The sequence below is a fragment of the Heloderma suspectum genome, chromosome 2 (genome assembly GCF_057233095.1).
Source record: "Heloderma suspectum isolate Gila_16-S chromosome 2, 16-S_ref, whole genome shotgun sequence".
Taxonomy (NCBI): domain Eukaryota; kingdom Metazoa; phylum Chordata; class Lepidosauria; order Squamata; family Helodermatidae; genus Heloderma; species Heloderma suspectum.
The window spans coordinates 74,703,256-74,722,334 of record NC_139459.1 but is presented as its reverse complement, the minus strand read 5'-3'; the positions used below and the strand labels follow the sequence as shown (position 1 = coordinate 74,722,334).

At 43.9% G+C, this 19,079-nt stretch overlaps 1 long non-coding RNA gene across 1 annotated transcript; it reads right to left on the bottom strand.

The window, feature by feature from the left end:
- Nucleotides 1–11,269: 11,269 nt before the first annotated feature.
- On the bottom strand, nt 11,270–18,139 carry LOC146352363 (uncharacterized). The gene is made up of 3 exons (XR_014787693.1): nt 17,961–18,139; nt 17,630–17,691; nt 11,270–13,011 (listed from the first exon to the last, which is right to left on the bottom strand). It is a non-coding gene; the product is annotated as an uncharacterized LOC146352363 (long non-coding RNA).
- Between the last annotated feature and the right edge of the window lie 940 nt (nt 18,140–19,079).

Sequence of the window (19,079 nt, the reverse complement as noted above, 5' to 3'; positions counted from 1 at the left end):
CGATCTGATTGGGATGCTCTCGCTGTGGATTTCCTGCACCAAGCAGGGGGTTGGACAAGATAGTTGGACTAAGACGGCCTTTCAGCTGTATGATTCCAAGGGTGCAATCCTATGCATGTTTAGATGGAAAAAAGTTGTAGGACTTTTTTCTGTCTAAAGATGCATAGGATTGTGCCTAAGAGATATTCTTGTCAATTAATTAGTGAACCTTTAAACATCTAAATGATATTTGAATACAACTGAACAATTTAGGCTGCAATTTAGAAATACAGAGGCCCTTTCTGGTAACAGCCCCCCCCCTTTAAGTCTTAGCAGCTGTTTGCTCAATGCACAATGTCCCGTCCCATCCCATGTAATGCATAGAAGGAAGTCTTGCTGCAGAGAGATTTCCACCCCTTAGGGAGCAAACCTGTGTATGTTTGTGCTCTAGAGAGGTCTTATCTAGCTTGTAATTCTGTGATCATTGATCTCTCATTTTCAACCAGCTGCTAGACAAGCTTTTTCCTAGGCGATTTTTAGTAGCTGCTATTCATATTTCTTTTGTTTACTACCCTGCCAAAAGAAGAAGTTTGAAACGTAGTTGAAAAGTTCCTATTACTGTAATACTATAATTAGGCCAAGCAAAAGTTCACAGAAGTTTATAAGATGCTATAAAAAGCAATGGGGGCATTCTGGTGGTGGTGGTGAGCTGACTTGATGGTGAAGGCATATTGTGACTTCACCTTCAAGTCAGTGTTTTTTCACCTCTCCTATTTCTTCCTGCTCCCCTATATCTTGCCTAATGAAGAGCTCTGAAAATCTCAAAAACACGCACATTTTTTGTAATCTTTTAGTTGGTCTAATAAAGGTATTACAGTAATAGGGTTTTGGGAGTTCTACTTATGGTCAACACAGCTACCTTTGCTTTTTAGCTGAAAAGGTTTTGCTACATATATGAAATGCCAGAGGTTTGGGATTTGTTTTAGTAAAAAAGTTGGAATTCAGACATTCAGTTCTGTAGGGACAGCATGAACAATCCCCTTCAAAAGACAGCTGGAACCCTTTCTGGCAAAGCTATTTTTTGATGCTGAAGACAACCTTTGCCTGTCCTCTCTCTTCGGTAAGTAGAACTATTTTCCTTACTGAATGCCTTTCCCCCCTCTTTCCGAAAAGCTAGGCAGGAAACCAGCCTCCTCCGTCTTTTTTTTCTCCCATCAGTTAAAAGGCTCAGGCCTTGTTACGGCTCACTTTGAAAATACTGAAAGCTGTGTAGAAGCATGAGGAGCGGGGGCTGCTGTAGCTGCCGTCGTGATTCTTTGAAAGGCAGCCTTCCCTTTGCCAACAGAATGGAGGAGAAACAGGTTTGTCACATGCAAGTTGCTGGAAACTGTGCAACAACAACAGAGGATGAGGAATCCTCAGTGATTTGAAACATTCACAAACAAAAGCATTTCAGTCATCCCTTAGAGATGCACTTGCTGATATTGCCCCCGCCGCCCCCCTCACCCCACACACACTTCGAAATGTATGGGAGGGTAACCATGAGGATTTGCTTAGTTCAGAGAATTTCAGAGATTTAAGCCCCCCCACTTTTATTCATCAGATAGTGGGACTGTGTTCTTATTATATATGAACCTGAGCATGCTGAAGTTGAGCACAGTTAATTGCTAGCGTTTGAACTCCCAGAAGCAGGATTTTGAAGCCAACGCATATTTCCCTTTTAAAAAATATTACATTTCTGGAGAAAGCAAGAAATAATACATGCAATTTTAACCCTCCACCTACTGCATAGCCCACTTAAAATCATCCTTCATTGCTTGTATAATTTAGGCTGTCTTCACACATGGCATTTTATCCCACTACAAACCAATCCTTTTGATTCCGGATCCTTTCCAGGATTTATAATGGCCCTCTTTACAGGCATCTCTCATAGCACTTCCCTCTGCTCTATACCTTTTCATGGCTACACAGAAAAATCAGGACAGAAGGTTGATTGTTGGTTCCTGTAACATGATTGATGGTTCTGCCTGTCCCTCCACTCCGCAGTAGGAGGGAAGTCGGAAGGTGGAGGGAATCAAAGGAGTGCCTCCCTCCCTCCCTCCCTAGCATGCGGGCAAAGGAGCAGGGTGGGGGGAGTCCTGTTTCATCTTTTAACTTGTGCTATAGGGCTCCTTCACACTGAGCTTTTATCCTGCGATTGAGATTGCTCCTTCATGAAAGTTTGCGGGCTCTTTACATGACGCCGTGACCATTCAAGGCGTCTCCTGCACTAAATACCCTTTCTTCTGTTTTTAAATAGATCGCAGATATTGAGCTGTCAAATTACCCTGCCGTGTTCCTCCATGAAAAGAGTAAAAGTGGCAAGAGGAGTGAGATCAATGAAAGATAATGGAAGATTCAGATATGAGGAGGAGGAGGAGGAAGGGGGTGGGGGAAAAGGAAGCATGTGAAAAAGGGAGTTGTTGTGATCCTGCATTTAAAACAGAAGCAGAAAGCCCCTTTTTAAATACAGGATTTTAGGCAGGTGTAGAGATGCCCTTACTGTTTCCTTGCAGCCCCCGGGAAAGCTATGACTTATTTTTTAGTAGATATAAGATCATGCCGCAAGTCTGCAACCCTCAGCACACTTCCTTGGAAGTAAGCCCCACTGGACCTAACGGGGTGCTCTGAATCAACAGAGGATGGTGATTCTGAGCTTGGTGGGGTGGGGGATCAGATCTGTCTCCCTTTGTTGCAGGGAGGCATTTTACTCTCTTCTCCCTCCAGAGAAATGTGCTCAAGCATTTACATGGCAAAGAGAGAGCGTAGTTGGTGGGTGATTCTTGCCCTTGTGCCTGTCAGATCTGCTCAGTCTCCTTCTGTGCAAGGAACCCTTCTTGCCTGTTCTTCCCTCCTTGCCAAGAGGATCCCTGCTCAGCATCTCCCGGGTGCAACACGCCCCACAGCCCATCCTCAATGCCTTCGTCATCCTGACCGCGCCCCCAACTACCGAAAACAAAAGCCCGCAGTGAACCAGACACAGCAGTTTCTTCGGCTATTGGAGCATTTCATGGGGAGGTCACGGTGCTCCTCTTCCGTGGGCTGGAAAAAATACATTTTTTGTGTTTGGGGAAAACACGGGATAGGCTGGCAAAAATGGCGGGAGATGCCCTGGAGGTTCACGATGTCATCTGAAGAGCTCGCAAACTTCCGTGAGGGAGCCATCCCAATAGCAGGATGAAAGCTCCATGTGAAGAAGCCCTAAGTCCAGAGCGTGAAGCTAAAACTCTCCGGCAAGCCTCCCAAAGAAAGAATGTGTTGGATCCAGAGGAGTTTCTTTAAGTTTAGGAAGTGTCTTCCTCCAATGGAGCAAACTCCTCTATCAGAGGAGGTTTCTTCTTAATCCAACCCAATGTTTTGGCCCAAATTCAGTCTAGTTCAATTTGCATGGGCAAATCTCTGCAGCAACATCACATAATTTGGATCTGATGTGGGAGCAGGAATACATGGGGCTTTGCGTTCAGGGAAAGTGCTTCCACTCATGCATCTGAGGGCGTCTTGATTTTTGATGATTCCCTCCACTTACTGCAGCCCTTTGCACAGTAACCCATTCTGTTCCAGAAGGTCCCACAACCCTCAGAAACAGCTTTTGGCAGGGGGTGTATGTGTGTATGAAGAATTGGTGACAATCCAGTGCTCTGCCTTATGTGAATGGAAGTGTTTTGTGCTAAGGCAAAGCTACAATTAGATACAACCCATGGTCATATCAAAAAATCATAGGCACAGGCTGCACGCCCCAAGTGGCACAGATCACATTCCCTTGCAACAGTACTAGGACTGAATGGTTCCTATGCCAATTTGAGCATCTGGATGCTTTTCATTGTAAGCAGTGTTTTAAAAACTGCTTCAATGAATAACAATTTCAATGATTTTTTTAACCAATACTTTTATATATTCCATATTATTCTGTTTCAAGAAACAGACAAGGTGAATGAGGGAGGGAAAGCTATACAGCATTGATTTAAAAAGGAGGGTTTTTAATAACTGTAGCAATATACCTCATATATTTCCTTTAAATATCCACCTTTTGCTCTTGAACAACATACAAAAATCTAGTTAGATGCCTGATGATGTAAGTGAAGTGAATATTGAGAGGGGAATCAATGGGCTGCAAAAATAAAATCATATTAGACTCCAGATGGTAAGATAGAATTCACTATGTTTCTCTTAAAGACATTTGTCAGGGAATGAATAGACAGAATTAATCACACATCTTGTAAGGCCCACCATGTAACTGAGAAACCCTCTTTTATTGACGTCTGTTAAATTACACTGTAAGCTAGTGTAAGGAAATATCTCCCAGGTGAAGGCCTCCAGCACAATTATGCTAACATCTTTCTGGTTAGCTTTAGTCTAATAAATATGTCATTATGTTATCCATGTGGCATTCAGTCCAGACATCTTCCTTCTCACTTGCTATGAGAATACCACAGGCTGCTTCTACTGCCACTGCCTCTAATTTTATGCCCAAACCAGTAGTAGAGGGAGCAATATATCCAGAGGGGTGTTTCTACCAGTGATTAACTCTGAGCCGGCTGCGTGTTGAGGTCATTATGGATAGAGGATGTTGTCATGGCTACCCAGCAGCCACCCCAAGCTTATCAGGGAAAAACTGGATTTCCTGAGACTGCTTAAAGTCCGATTCTTTTCCTTAAGTCAGGTTCTCCCCATATAGTTGTTGTATGCCCCAACCCCTGCATTTACCTCAGCTACCCCAGGGGTGTGCCTTTCACTATGACCCCAGTCAAGGGGTGTTTCCTCCCACTGTGCTGAACGAGGCTTGCCCTCTGAATGCCCACAGAAATTACAGAGAACCACCTCAAATGATATGGCACATTTTAAAGCCCAATTCCTTGAGTGCGATTAAGCGCAATCTTGAGGTTCCGATTCATTGCCTTAGGAAGTAACTACTTCACAGCTTCCTATCCTGTGTGTTAAAATGGGGGCTGGTTTCCGTCTTTGTGTTCCCCCCCACTTTCCCAGCACAAGCATATGTGTTACTTGGAAGTAACTCTCATTGTGCTCAATGAGGCTTGCTCCTGAAATGCAGGTGCATCTGGACTTTCAGGGGAAAGCAGAAAGGCGGGGGGAGAGTAGGGAAGTCTCTTATTGGTTGAGCAGCCCCTGCCAGTCAGATGACATTCACTCCAATTCTATTCCCACCAGGAACTGTGTTCTGTAAAGCAATTTTTACAGGTCCAGAGAATCTGCTCGTGGAGGGCTCCTATAACCTGGACCTGTAAAAATTGCAGGGCTGCTCACAGCAAAGCCAATTCCTTTTAAAAAGTCCACTACTCCTCCATTAGCTTCTCCTTCCACTGTTGTGGAAACATGGCCCAGGAGGAAAAACTTCCCATGGAGGTGGGGAAGAGAACTGGCTCTATGTTCACTGTCCACTCCCCACCACCCAGCCCGGGCTGAACACAATTAGTTGTTTGCGTTAATGTTGCTCAACTTGGGGGTCATCACTATCTTTGTGTGGCTTATGTCCATTAGGTACAGATTTTGTGTACCCAGCACTTACAAAATCCTGCTCCTGGCTGGACCCAGGTTTCTAAGTACTCAAAGCGTAATATCTTGTATCTAGGGAAATGTGGTGCTTTCCTCATATAATGCATTCAATGATGTTACAATTGTTGGGTAGATATGATTGCAGAAGCAACGTGTTTGGCTGGTGTTGTGATGTTGGTGCCAATAGCAGCCTCCCTCCTGGGTGAATAGCAACTTGGGTGGGGTTACTGGGACCACAGCTTGGGGATCAGTGGTTAAACCAGTTCTTTCCCCATGTACCATGGTCCTGAACCTGATCACCCATCCAGTTGCTATTGAATTTCTTTTTTTAAACTGGTATATGAAATACATTTGGAGTGCTTTCAGATGAGGCCTTTATTCTGCTGTGCTGCAAACACAAAATGCTACTGAGGGATCCAGATAATGTCATCTTCCATTTGTAACCCTCCGTTTTCCCATCACTTCTTCCATCTCTTGTCTTACCATGTCTTTTGTCTAAAGAAACTGTTAAGGGGGAAAAGATGGAATAGGATTCAAATTCTGGTTTCCCAGTGTTTAATAATGACCCAAAAGAATTTGTGTGATTGGGCTTATGAATCTTTTATGCAATGTGGTGGATGACTTGTAGAAGATTTAATTAAAGGCATTTCTGCAACAGGGAGCTGTCAACACTCCATGTTGGCTTTTCAAGCATCAACTAAAACTAAAAGAAAGCTCTAAACGAAAGAAAGGACGTTGAGAACCCATTGCCATCCTGTTTGTCTGTTTATTCCTACAAGCAAGGCCAATGCACTGGGAGATTTCAGAGCTGGGCTGCCTAACATTGTTTCCTCTGTTTCATAGCACACTGAAGTTCTGGATTGCTGGAATACTTCTGGATGGAAGCACTCTGTGCACGAGGGCGGAACAGAGATAATCAGAGCTTCTGTACAAAGATGCTTAAAATATTGTTCTATTTCTACTCAAGTCCTTTCCACACTACTGTAAATTGGAGAGAGAAGGTAAGATTTAAAGGAACGGTACAGTGACATCTGAACTGGATCAAAGTGGTTCCTACTCATGCCAGTATCTGCTCCCCTGTCTGTGCTACTACTGCTGGTGTGGATAGAAGAGATCTCTCTATGAAGGAAATTGAAGAGAGAATACTGTGTGGGTACTAGGTGTCATTATGTTTTTTAGATGATACCTGCTGGTCAAACTCCAACAAAGCAATTTTAGTATAATATCATTAGCACACACATTTCTACTCACTAAGAAATTCAATACACCACTTTTTACTTAGTACACTATCTAAAATTATCTCCAGCTTTATTAATATAAAAATATCTAGTTTCTCTCTACCTCTGTTTTGCCTGCCTAAGGATGGAGACAGTGGCACATAACAGCTAGATTTTCAAAAATGGGAGATCCATCACTGTTTGTTGCTTCATCCCAGCAGTCTAGAGACAGTCCTAGGCGCAACCTGAAGCCATCACAGCACCTGGCATAGCCTAATTTGAAGGTCTGCGGCCTCCTCCCACGTTCCATTTTAAGCCTGTGGCACCGCTTCAGCATCAGCCACTCCCCCGCCCCTTTCTGCTTTGTTTGCCATCTGCCTAATGAAGAGTTCTTGAGAACTCAAAAGCTTGCACACTATATTTTCTGATCTTTGAGTTGGCCTAATAAAGGTATTACCCTGACACAGATTATAAAATTTAGCTGTTCTTATTCACTGAATTTCCTTATTCTCCACTGTATTATTCTACACCTCCCCCTCCCCCCCCCCCCCCGTGTTTTGTACCTATGAACTTTAGGCTTAATGCTTCAATTATTGCCAGTGCAGTGAGTTGATATTTTCTCTAGTTATTTGGATGCCCAATTTCATTGTATCCCTTTGTGTTTGGAATATTGATTCTACAGGAAAAAACAGTCAGCCTCCGTTCAGTTGTTGTTGTTTATTCGGTCAGTTGCTTCTGACTCTTCGTGACTTCATGGACCAGCCCATGCCAGAGCTTCCTGTCGGCCGTCGCCACCCCCAGCTCCCCCAAGGTCGAGTCTGTCACCTCCAGAATATCATCCATCCACCTTGCCCTTGGTCGGCCCCTCTTCCTTTTGCCTTCCACTTTCCCTAGCATCAGCATCTTCTCCAGGGTATCCTGTCTTCTCATTATGTGGCCAAAGTACTTCAGTTTTGCCTTTAATATCCTTCCCTCAAGTGAGCAGTGTGGCTTTATTTCCTGGAGTATGGACTGGTTTGATCTTCTTGCAGTCCAAGGCACTCTCAGAATTTTCCTCCAGCACCACAATTCAAAAGCATCTATCTTCCTTCGCTCAGCCTTCCTTATGATCCAGCTCTCGCAGCCATAGGTTACTACGGGGAATACCATTGCTTTAACTATGCGGACCTTTGTTGTCAGTGTGATGTCTCTGCTCTTCACTATTTTATCAAGATTTGTCATTGCTGTCCTCCCAAGAAGTAAACGTCTTCTGATTTCCTGGCTGCAGTCAGCGTCTGCAGTAATCTTTGTGCCTAGAAAGACAAAGTCTGTCACTGCCTCCACAGCCAGTTCTCAGTCAAGCTGGTTGCCATAATCTTGGTTTTTTTGAGGTTTAACTGCAACCCAGCTTTTGCACTTTCTTCTTTCACTTTCGTCATAAGGTTCCTCAGCTCCTGCTCGCTTTCAGCCATCAAAGTGGTATCATCTGCATATCTGAGATTGTTAATGTTTCTTCCAGCGATTTTAACTCCAGCCTTGGCTTCATCAAGCCCAGCACATCGCATGATGTGTTCTGTGTACAGGTTGAATAGGTAGCGTGAGAGTATACAACCCTGTCGTACTCCTTTCCCAATCTTAAACCAGTCCGTTGTTCCGTGTTCTGTTCTTACCGTTGCTACTTGGTCGTTATACAGATTCCTCAGGAGGCAGACAAGATGACTTGGTATCCCCATACCACCAAGAACTTGCCACAATTTGTGATGATCCACACAGTCAAAGGCTTTAGAATAGTTCATAAAACAGAAATAGATGTTTTTCTGAAACTCCCTGGCTTTCTCCATTATCCAGCGGATATCAGTTCCGTTAGTAGATCATAATCTGGGAACCAGGATTCAAACCCTAACTGAAGCAAAGGTGTACATTGGCTACACGGTGGATGTCCCCTCATTTCTTGTTAAGGAAAAAAAAGAGGTCCAGGTTTCCATCTTGGACTTTAAAAGAAAGTATGAAAATTGGATCAGGACAATGCCTGTTACCAGGAAAAGCCATTGTTCATAATAGCAGAAGATCCATCTGATATTGTCAGCATTTTGATGTTCTGTTTTCTAGTAGTGTGAGCTTGATGCACATATGTTTATGCATAAAGCACCCTGAGATTTATGCATTCACCTTGCCACATGAATAGTCATAAACCCAGTTCATATTTTACCAGGACAACATGGTAGCACTTTCTATAGGCTGGGTCCAAAGTTACTGTGATAATATTCTGACTGGAATCGTGTGGGGGCACTACAATTACCCAGAAACTATCCACACCAGCATTAGTAGCCCAAGTCAGGGGGAAGGGACACACACAGACACTTGTTTGGATAGTACCCAAGTGACTACGAAAATGTATTTCATGTGCTGGTCCTACATGACCTTGGCTTTTCAAATGTTAGTAGAAAGGTTTGGGATCCAGTCAAAGGAGAAGAAAATAAACACGCTGCTTTGATACACATGAACCAGGCCTTAGTTCATGCCTTTCTGTTCCCAGGGTCAGTGTATTCCTGGGGCCGGCAAAGTTCTTGGGTCTGTGGCCACATTTGACAATTTAAGAAACTCTCCCGGTACCACCACAAAATGGCTGCCATAGGAGGTGTGGCTAGTCACAAAAGACAAGTAACCTGCCCAAAACCCAGAGTACAAGGCAGAAGTGAGATCTGAGCTCCAACACACTAAACAACTCCTTTGCACCCACAATTTTCAGCACCAACAGAAACCTATTTCACAGAACTCAAACTCTTCCCCCCACACATACCTACCATTCAACTCATTTGCCCCATCTCTTTTGCTCTCTCTCTGAAACACTCTCTCTCTCTCTCATCCTGACTCACCACCCATAGACATGTGCGCGCTTTATCTCTCACCCACAAATACACACACACACCACGTCCCCATCCCTTCACTCACATACATGCACACGCACACATGAAAGCACCCCATATATCCACAATGCATGGATGTACACACACACTCATCTTTTCTCTTCCTCACACCATGCACATGAAAATCCCTACCCACTATTTTTCGGGATCCCTGCAAAATTCACCTAGACCCTTTCTCTGTTTTTTCCTCTTTCTCATACACATGCAGCCCTCATCCATTCAGACATACAAGAAAACAACAACCCCAAAGCACCCCAGGTTGCACCCAGCCCTTGCTGGTTTCCTACTTGCTCCTTGACTCCACCAGCTGGCTTCCTGCTGCTCTTCCTACCACCCCCCCTTCAGCCCCCATTCCAGCTTACTAGACAGAAGTGACAGGAATCCCTTTTTCTTTTTGTTTTCCCTTCCTCCTTTTGGTGTCTGAGTGCACTGCAGAGGAAAGCATTGGCCTGTAGCCACCCGCCACCTTCATTTTGTGAGAATGTCCCTGAGCCTCATGTGTGGCCCAGAGGCATTCATGGGAAATAAAGGTGGCAGCTACTGGAGGCCTTCACTTTGCTTTGAAGCAATCTCAGTTGCCAGCAAGAAAATACGTTAATTTCTTAAAAATGGAAAGTGGGAGGCACCAAGAAAGGTGTCTGGCGGTGCGTTGTTACCTGTGGACACCACACTGCCTACCTCGGGACTATTCTATTGCATTTTGAGCACCGGGATAAAGTGATTTTGCTGCAAAACCTCCTTGATGAAGGTAGCTGGATTCCCTGCAACAATACAGAAATCACCTGTGCATTCAGCTCTCCAGTCAAATTGATTGTTTGGATGAGGCTTAAGGAGGTCCATGAGCATCTAAATGGAGGAATGAGCAAATGCTGAAAATAACTGTCAGAGGAGACACAGAAAGTAAAGAGGGCTCAGTGAGTATTATATGTGTGACAACTGGCAAGGTGTCAGCACACTCTGTTTGAAGCATCACTTAAAATTGGACACTATCAATCAAAAGGCATTCTGCAGCTATTCCATCGCTCCCTCCTTAGCAGATTTTTTTCTGGTAAGAAAAAGGATGGAAGAAATGATGGGAAAACAGAGGAGGGTTAAAAATGGAAGACAACAATGCCTCAACACATTACCCCTACCCCCATTCCATGTTTGAGACAGGGCTCTTGCACAGTAAAAGCCTAGTTTGGAAGCACCCATTGTCACCAGGGTGATGTATTGCACCAGAAATGTGTGGATTTTGTAAAATCCATTCTGGCTCCATTTTGTGGATTGTCAGGTGCCTTTAGTTCTGTCATCTGCTCATTGGCAGAATCAGATTTTTTCCAATTTTCTGAATTTGCGCATTGCACAAATTATCACTTGTGAAAATATGCAAATCCCCTAAATGCGCAAATCCCCCCAAGTCTGCATTTTCATGCTTTAGCCTGTGGGGGAAATGTGCAATTTTTGCTGGTGTTTTTTAAAAATTTTACGTATTTTTCTATGACCAAATTTGCGTAAAATTCTGGAAAGTTAAAAAAACAACAATCCACAAGCCTGTAGAATACTTGCAAATACTCAGAATACTGTGGAATACCCAGGAAAAGCTGGACCACTCCAGAATCCATGGGTCAGATTCATAGAAATACAAACTCATTTAATTTTGTTGCGGATTTCTCCAACATCCCAAATTGCACATACAAGCTTATCAAACCCATCTCACTATTGTAAAGTGGTTTGCAAAAGGTGTGTGAAAAAGGATTTTGTCTTGGCTTCTAGACAACTTAGGCTGCAATACTACACACATTTACTTGGGATTAAGTAAATCCTACTGGATTCAATGACTTTCTTTCTGTATAGATATGAGTAACAATACACTGTAAATCTTAATCAGCATCTTCCGTTACATTGCATTATATTACATTACCACAGCTCCCATCATTCCCAGCTAGTGTGGCCATGCTGGATGTGGATGATCAGAGTTGTAATCCAAAACATCTGGAGGGTGCCAAGTTGGGGAAAGCTGCATTACATAAAAACAAACTTACACTTTTTAAAAACAACAACACATTAAATTTAGAAAGTGCGGGCTTTGCTATTATGTCATTGTTTGGTTTTAGAGACCACCAGCGATGCTCAATATTTGCTTGACATAGTGGGAATGACTAAGAGAAAGTTTGAACATCCCTGCAACAATATAGTAACCTTAGAATACAAGGGTTGATGACTCAATACAAAAAGTGAAGCAAATTCACAGTGGAGCGTAGGACATGTTCCCCTAGCATTATGGCACTGCAACTTGAGACAAAGGATTAAACAGCACTGCGGTGACAGAACAAAAGGGCATTTTCAGTCCACTCCGTGAAGTAATCAATAAGAACAATTCTCTTTACTATGCTCTGATGATTATTTGGAGGCTTTCAAATGCTTCCCGCTACTTGTTAATTCCAATTCAGAGTAAAATACATAAAAATCACCAGCACAAAGGCGTCAAACATAATTGCAGCTATGCGAACAAAAAGGAAAAATACAGCAGGAAAGTGCTCTGAAACATCAGTTAGACAATAAAATGTCTTCGGCATAGGCCATTTTGTTTGCATCTATGAACACTTTGTGCATTCCACAGCCTGGAAAATACTAATCTTTAAAATGTTTTCATCATGTACTTTCCTGTTTGAGTAACTCATCTTCTGCAGAAAGTTTGGTTGATGATGCTGTACCAGCTTCATTGAGCCAATAGAATGTGAGCAACCCCCCTGCCCCACAATCTCCAAAAAATTAACATCAACCTGATGCGTAGAGATTCAGAAAGCCCATTTCCCCCCTCTTAGTGCCCTCTATGCCCTGTGTGCACTCATGTTAATTATGCCAGTGATGACTCAGCAAGGAACAGGAAATACAACATGCTCATTATAAGATGTTCTTTTTCTTGAAGCAAAACTGAACATGGCTAGTATTTCCACTGAAATGCTGCCAACAATATTCTCAGGAGACTTGTCCGTCTATGGGAAACTAACATTCAAAGACATCTTCAGTAACCTCACCCTTCAGTCCCATTTGAAGCTCCTTCATCTAAAGTCACATACATTCTACACCAAGGGTAGGCAACATCCCCTATAGATGTTTTCGACTACAACTCCCATGGCCCAGATAGTTTTCTCATCCATCCTTCCAGTAGTTAGAAGAGGGATAAAAAAGGGAAAAGAAAATACTTGAAGGACTGGCTACGAAAATGGTGCCAGCACGAGAGATTTGGATTCTGGGACCACGGGCTATACTTCCTGGAAAATGGACTTCTGGCAAGGGACGGGTTGCACCTCACAAGGGCTTGGAGGAATGTGTTTGGCCACAGCATGAAGAATTTCATCAGGAGGGACTGAATCCTACAGGGAAGGGAGATTTTATTTTATTTATTTATTTCATTTCTATACCGCCCAATAGCCAAAGCTCTCTGGGCGGTTCACAAAAATTAAAACCAAACAACACACAATAAAACAATTTAAAATATATAGAACATTAAAACCACAATATAAATACAACCACAATAAAACCTAGCAGCAGTGCAGGAGTTTAAAATACAGATTTAAAACAGCAAAGATAAAAATTTAGAAAGCTAAAATGCTAAAATGCCTGGGAAAATAAAAAGGTCTTCACCTGGCGCCGAAAGGAATACAATGTAGGCGCCAGGCGAACCTCACTAGGGAGCTCATTCCAGAGCCGGGGTGCCACAGCAGAAAAAGCCCTCCTCCTAGTAGCCACCTGCCTCACTTCCTTTGGCAGGGGCTCACGGAGAAGGGCCGCTGATGATGATCTTAAGGTCCGGGCAGGCACATATGGGAGGAGGCGATCCTTCAGGTAACCTGGCCCCAAGCCGTTAAGGGCTTTGAATGTTAACACCAGCACTTCGAATCGGGCCCGGAAATGGACTGGCAGCCAGTGCAGCTGGAAAAGTACTGGCGTAATATGAGCTCGCAGGCCAGTCCCTGTTAACAATCTTGCTGCCCTATTTTGGACCAGCTGAAGTTTCTGGACCGTTTTCAAAGGCAGCCCCACGTATAACGCATTGCAGTAACCCAGACGAGAAGTTATCAGAGCATGGATAACTGTAGCTAGGCTATCTCTGTCCAGATAAGGGCGTAGATGTAAAGTTGGGAGTAACAATGGACAAAAGCTCATGCACCATAACGGACACAACACCTCTAATTGCGCCCAATAATAGTCTTCAAAAACATGTAGGAAGAAAGCCAGACTATAAAGCACATGGTCTTCGATGTCTACATACCAATGCCCAGAGTATGGGAAACAAACAGAACGAACTTGAACTCTTAATATGGGAGAGAAATTATGACTTGAGTTGTGTAACTGAAACTTGATAGGATGACTCCCAGGACTGGAATACAGCAACTGAAGGATATAACTTGTTCAGAAAGAACAGAAGGAACAGAAAGGGAGGTGGAGTTGCACTATATGTTAAAATACGTATCTCTGCACAGAAATACAGGAGGATGAGCTTGGTAGCTCCATCGAGAGTATCTGGGTTTAAATAAATGGAGCAAAGAATAAAAGGAACATGGTGGTTGGAGTCTACTACCAGCCACTCGAACAAGAAGACGACGACAAGGATGAAACTTTTGAAAAGCCAGTGATTCAAGGAAGCAAGATGTAGTAGTAATGGGGGAATTCAATTTCCTTGATATTTGTTGGGAGACAAATTCTGCAAAACATGGCCCCTCCAAGAAATTCCTGACTTGTGTTGCTGATAATTTCCTCCTACAGAAAGTGGAGGAAGGAACTAGAGGATCGGCTATCCTTGACTTGATCCTAACCAACAGAGATGACTTAGGGCTCCATCCTATGCAGATAGGCGGCTGCCACCAAACTCGGAGGCGACTGCCTATCCAATGCAAGGCAGGAGAAGCACAGACAGGATCATTCCCTCCACACTTCTCTGGCCCTGCATTTTTAGCTAGAGAACCAATTGCGACTTTCTAGCTGCGGGAGGGCAGAGCGGGCAAGGAGGCTGCTGTACGACACATTTGATGTGTCATACAGGCATTTCTGCTCTCCCCGCCCCAGAATGCCCCCTGGGAAAGCCCCATTTCAGCCGCTCTGTGCTCCTCTTGCAAGCGCGGAGCACGGGGCTATTCCTTGGAGGCAGCGCGGAAGTTGGGAGAGGTCAGTTCTCCAGGAATTGACATAGGGACGTGGGCTCCAAGGTCGGTTCCCGGAAAACAAGATATCCTATGGCTGTCTAGCCGCTGACTAGCGGCCATGGGATTGCTTCTTTACTGGATAAAGTAGCAGTTATGGGAACTCTGGGGGAAAGTGACCATGTTATACTTCAGTTCTTGGTTCTAAAGGAAGCAAAAGCTGAGTGTAGCCAAACATGTACCCTGGATTTTAGGAAAGCCAATTTTAATAAACTCAGAACAATGATAAGTAAGGTCCCATGGCAAGTGACTCTAACAAGAAAAGGAGTCCAAGATGGGTGGGAGTTTTTAAAAAAGGAAATTCTAAAGGCACAATTACAAACAATTCCAACAAGAAAAAAAGGAGGAAGACAACAGAAGAAGCCAATGTGGCTTCACAAAAAGCTTAGAGATGACATGGAAAAAAAAAAGGACACATGTAGGAAGTGGAAGGAAGGCCACGCTACAAAGGAAGAGTACAGGCAGGTAGGACAGAACTGCAGGGGTGGCATCAGGAAGGCTAAAGCTGAGAACGAGTTGAGGTTAGTGAGGGATGCTAAAAGCAACAAAAAGGCTTTCTTCAGATACGTGCATAGTAAAAGACAGAGGAAAGAAATGGTGGTTAAACTATTAAATAAGGATGGCAAAATGTTAAAGGATGACAAAGAAAAGGCAGGAGTACTCAATTCATACTTTGGCTCAGTCTTCTCCCAAAAGAGAGTCTATGAGCCCCCTGGCAAAGGCAAAGTACAGGCTGAAGGGGCAGGATTGCAGCTTGAGATCGATAGGCATATGGTCAAGGAACACCTAGTGACTTCGAATGAGTTCAAATCTCCAGGGCCAGATGAACTCCATCTTAGAGTAATAAAGGAACTGGCAGAAGAACTCTCAGAACCAGTGTCTATTCTCTTTGAGAAATCATGGAGGACAAGTGAAGTGCCAGATGACTAGAGGAGGGCTAATGTTGTCCCTATCTTCAAAAAGGGTAAAAAGGAGGAACCTGGGAACTACAGACCAGTCAGTCTGACATCAATCCCTGGGAAAATTCTGGAGCAGATGATAAAGCAATCCATCTGGAAGCACCTTGAAAACAATGCAGTGATTACTCGAAGCCAACATGGATTTGTCAAGAACAAATCCTGCCAGACTAATCTGATCTCATTTTTTGATCAGGTAACCTCCCTTGTGGACTGTGGGAATGCTGTGGACATCATATACCTTGACTTCAGCAAAGCTTTTGACAAAGTGCCCCATGCTATCCTGATGAGCAAACTAGCTCAAAGTGGGCTAGATGAAAAAACTATCAGGTGGATCCACAGCTGGCTACAGAATCAGACTCAAAGAGTGCTTATCAATGGGATCTTCTCAAATTGGGGAGAGGTAACGAGAGGAGTACTGCAGAGGTCAGTCCTGGGCCCAGTGCTCTTCAACATTTTTATTAATGACTTGGAGGAGGAGGTGCAGGGAATGCTGATCAAATTTGCAGATGACACAAAATTGGCTGGGCTAGCTAATACCCTGGAAGACAGAAACAAAATTCAAAGTGATCTTGATAGACTGGAGCGCTGGGAAGAAAACAACAGAATGAAATTTAACAGGGATAAATGCCAAGTTCAGCACATAGGAAAAAGCAACCAAATGCCCAGTTACAAGATGGGGGATACTTGGCTCAAGCGAGAAGAATCTTGGAATTGTTGTAGATCACATGCTGAATATGAGCCAACAATGTGATATGGCTGCAAAAAAGGCAAATGCTATTTTGGGCTGCATTAATAGAAATGTAGCTTCCAAACCCTGTGAAGTACTAGTTCCCCTCTGCTCAGCACTGGTTAGGCCTGAACTTGAGTACTGTGTCCAGTTCTGGGCACCACACTGGAAGAAGGATGCAGACAAACTGGAGGAGGTTCAGAGGAGGGCAACGAAGGCGATCAAGGGACCAGAAACAAAGCCCTATGAGGAGAGACTGAAAGAACTGGGCAAGTTTAGCCTTGAGAAGAGAAGACTGAGGGGAGATATGATAGCGCTCTTCAAGTACTTGAAAGGCTGTCACAGAGAGGAAGGCCAGGATCTCTTCTCGATCATCCCAGAGTGCAGGACACGGAATAATGGGCTCAAGTTACAGGAAGCCTGATTCCAGCTGAACATTAGGAAAAATTTCCTGGCTGCTAGAGCAATAGGACAATGGAACCAACTACCTAGGGAGGTGGTGGGCTCTCCCACACTGAAGGCCTTCAAGATGAAACTGGACAGCCATCTATCAGGGATGCTTTGACTTAGATTCCTGCATTGAGCAGGGGGTTCGACTCAGTGGTCTTAACCCTACTATTCTATGATTCTATGAACCCCTGAACATTGGCCATGCCAGCTGGGGCTTATGGGAGTTGTAGTTCAGCAATGGTGAAGGCTAGAAGTTTAACCTTTTAGAAGTGAAATGGCATATTATATTGTCCTGAATGTTCAAGTGTCTGTAAGAGAGGTGTATAGGGGTTACATCCTAGTAGATTTGGGAGGTGTGGAAGAGGAATGCTAGAACAACATAGGTGATGGTAAAGAAAAGTGCTGGATGCAGCCACAGGGGAAGAAGCAAGCACACTGCATTATGTGCTTGCTTCTTCCCCTGTGAACGTATGCATTATGCCTTCTCCCAACTCCCTGGCGTCGCTCCTAATGCAGGCTTCCCGCCTTCCAGATTATTTTGCACTACAAACCCCATCATCCCCACCCAGAATGGCCCTTGAGTTTGCCCCTTTAAATGCATCAACAGATTCGGGGGGGGGGGGAGTAGAAGGCTTGCTATTCCTATGGGGCATACCTTGTATACTACCCAGTCACGTTCTGTTCCTAGTTGCTTTGGATTTCCATCGAAAAGAAGTCCTCGTTAAAAAGAAAAAAAAAGGAAAAAAAGGCATACCTCAGGTGTTTTGCAGCAAAGGTAAGTAGAATCGAATTGGCCCCCTCACTCTCCCACCCCAGTTAAGCCTAAGCACAGTTACTTGAGAGCAAGCCCCATTGAGCTCAATGGGGCTTACTTCCAAGTAAACGTGTACGATGGGGCTGTACGAAGGAGCGCCTGCCCAGCTCCTCTCTCGCACTCTGAATGCGCCTCACACCTTCCAGCAGCATCAGCACTTGTGGAAACTTACACCGGGCAACTGGGGTAACTCTAGAAAAACGAGCTTGAGGGGGCGAAGCGGTGGTAAAGGCCCTTATTAATGGACGAAGAGTTCAACCCGCGCTTCGTAGGACGTTAATATCCTGTAACTGCGGAGGCGAATGGGGCGGCGGGAAATATTTTGCGCGGTGGCCGCCACCGATTCACATTGGGCAGCAATGAAGTGAAACGTAGATATAAGAAAATCAGAGCCAAGCATCTCATTGTCTATATAGGTGATTTCCGGGTTCACATTGGGAAAGTAATTTTTGAATGTGTCTTAGAGGCCCATAGAGAAATCCAAGATTTTAACGGAGCTGTGATGGGGCAAGGGCATGTCTCTCCCCCGACCCCAAGGTAGTGGCAAAGAGGAGTTGATTTCATTTAATTTGTTAAATAATTCATTAAAATATTTTATACCGCCTCGGTGGCTTACAAAATAAAAAATTAAAACATAAATAAAATATAAAACAACTAAAGCAGCAGCCTAAAATATTTAAAATAACAGCAATAAAATCCTCACATTTATAAAATAAAAATGGGCATGCATTCATTTAAAAGCAAACTGGAATATCCACGTCTGTAAGGCCCATTTAAAGACATTCAGGGAGGGAGCCACGCACGCATCTCATGGAAGGGCATTCCGCAAGGATGAGGTCACCACAGAAAAGGCCCCATCTCTTGTGCTCACCATCCTAATAGACCTTACTAGCAGCACATGACTTAGGGCCTCTATGGATGATCAGCTTCAGATGGGTGCAGGCGGCCTTAGCGGTGGCAGTGGTTAGAAAGAGGAATTCTTGTTCTTACTCACTTGAGCCTTATTTTGTGTGAAACATTTAATTTTAATTGTTTTACTTTCTCACAGCTAAAAATCCTGGATTTCTCCACAGATTTCTATGGACAGCTCTCACTTCTCTCCGAACAATAATTAATAATAACGATGTTCCACTGGGTTGTATCCAATGTTAGTCCTATTTAGAGCAGACCCGTTGAAATGAAGGAGACCTGTGTTAGACTAACAACGGCTATAACCCGCTGAAACCGGAAACTGGCTCTGGCCTTTAGGGGCAATCCTATCCCCGCTTAGACAGAAAAAGTCTATAACTGA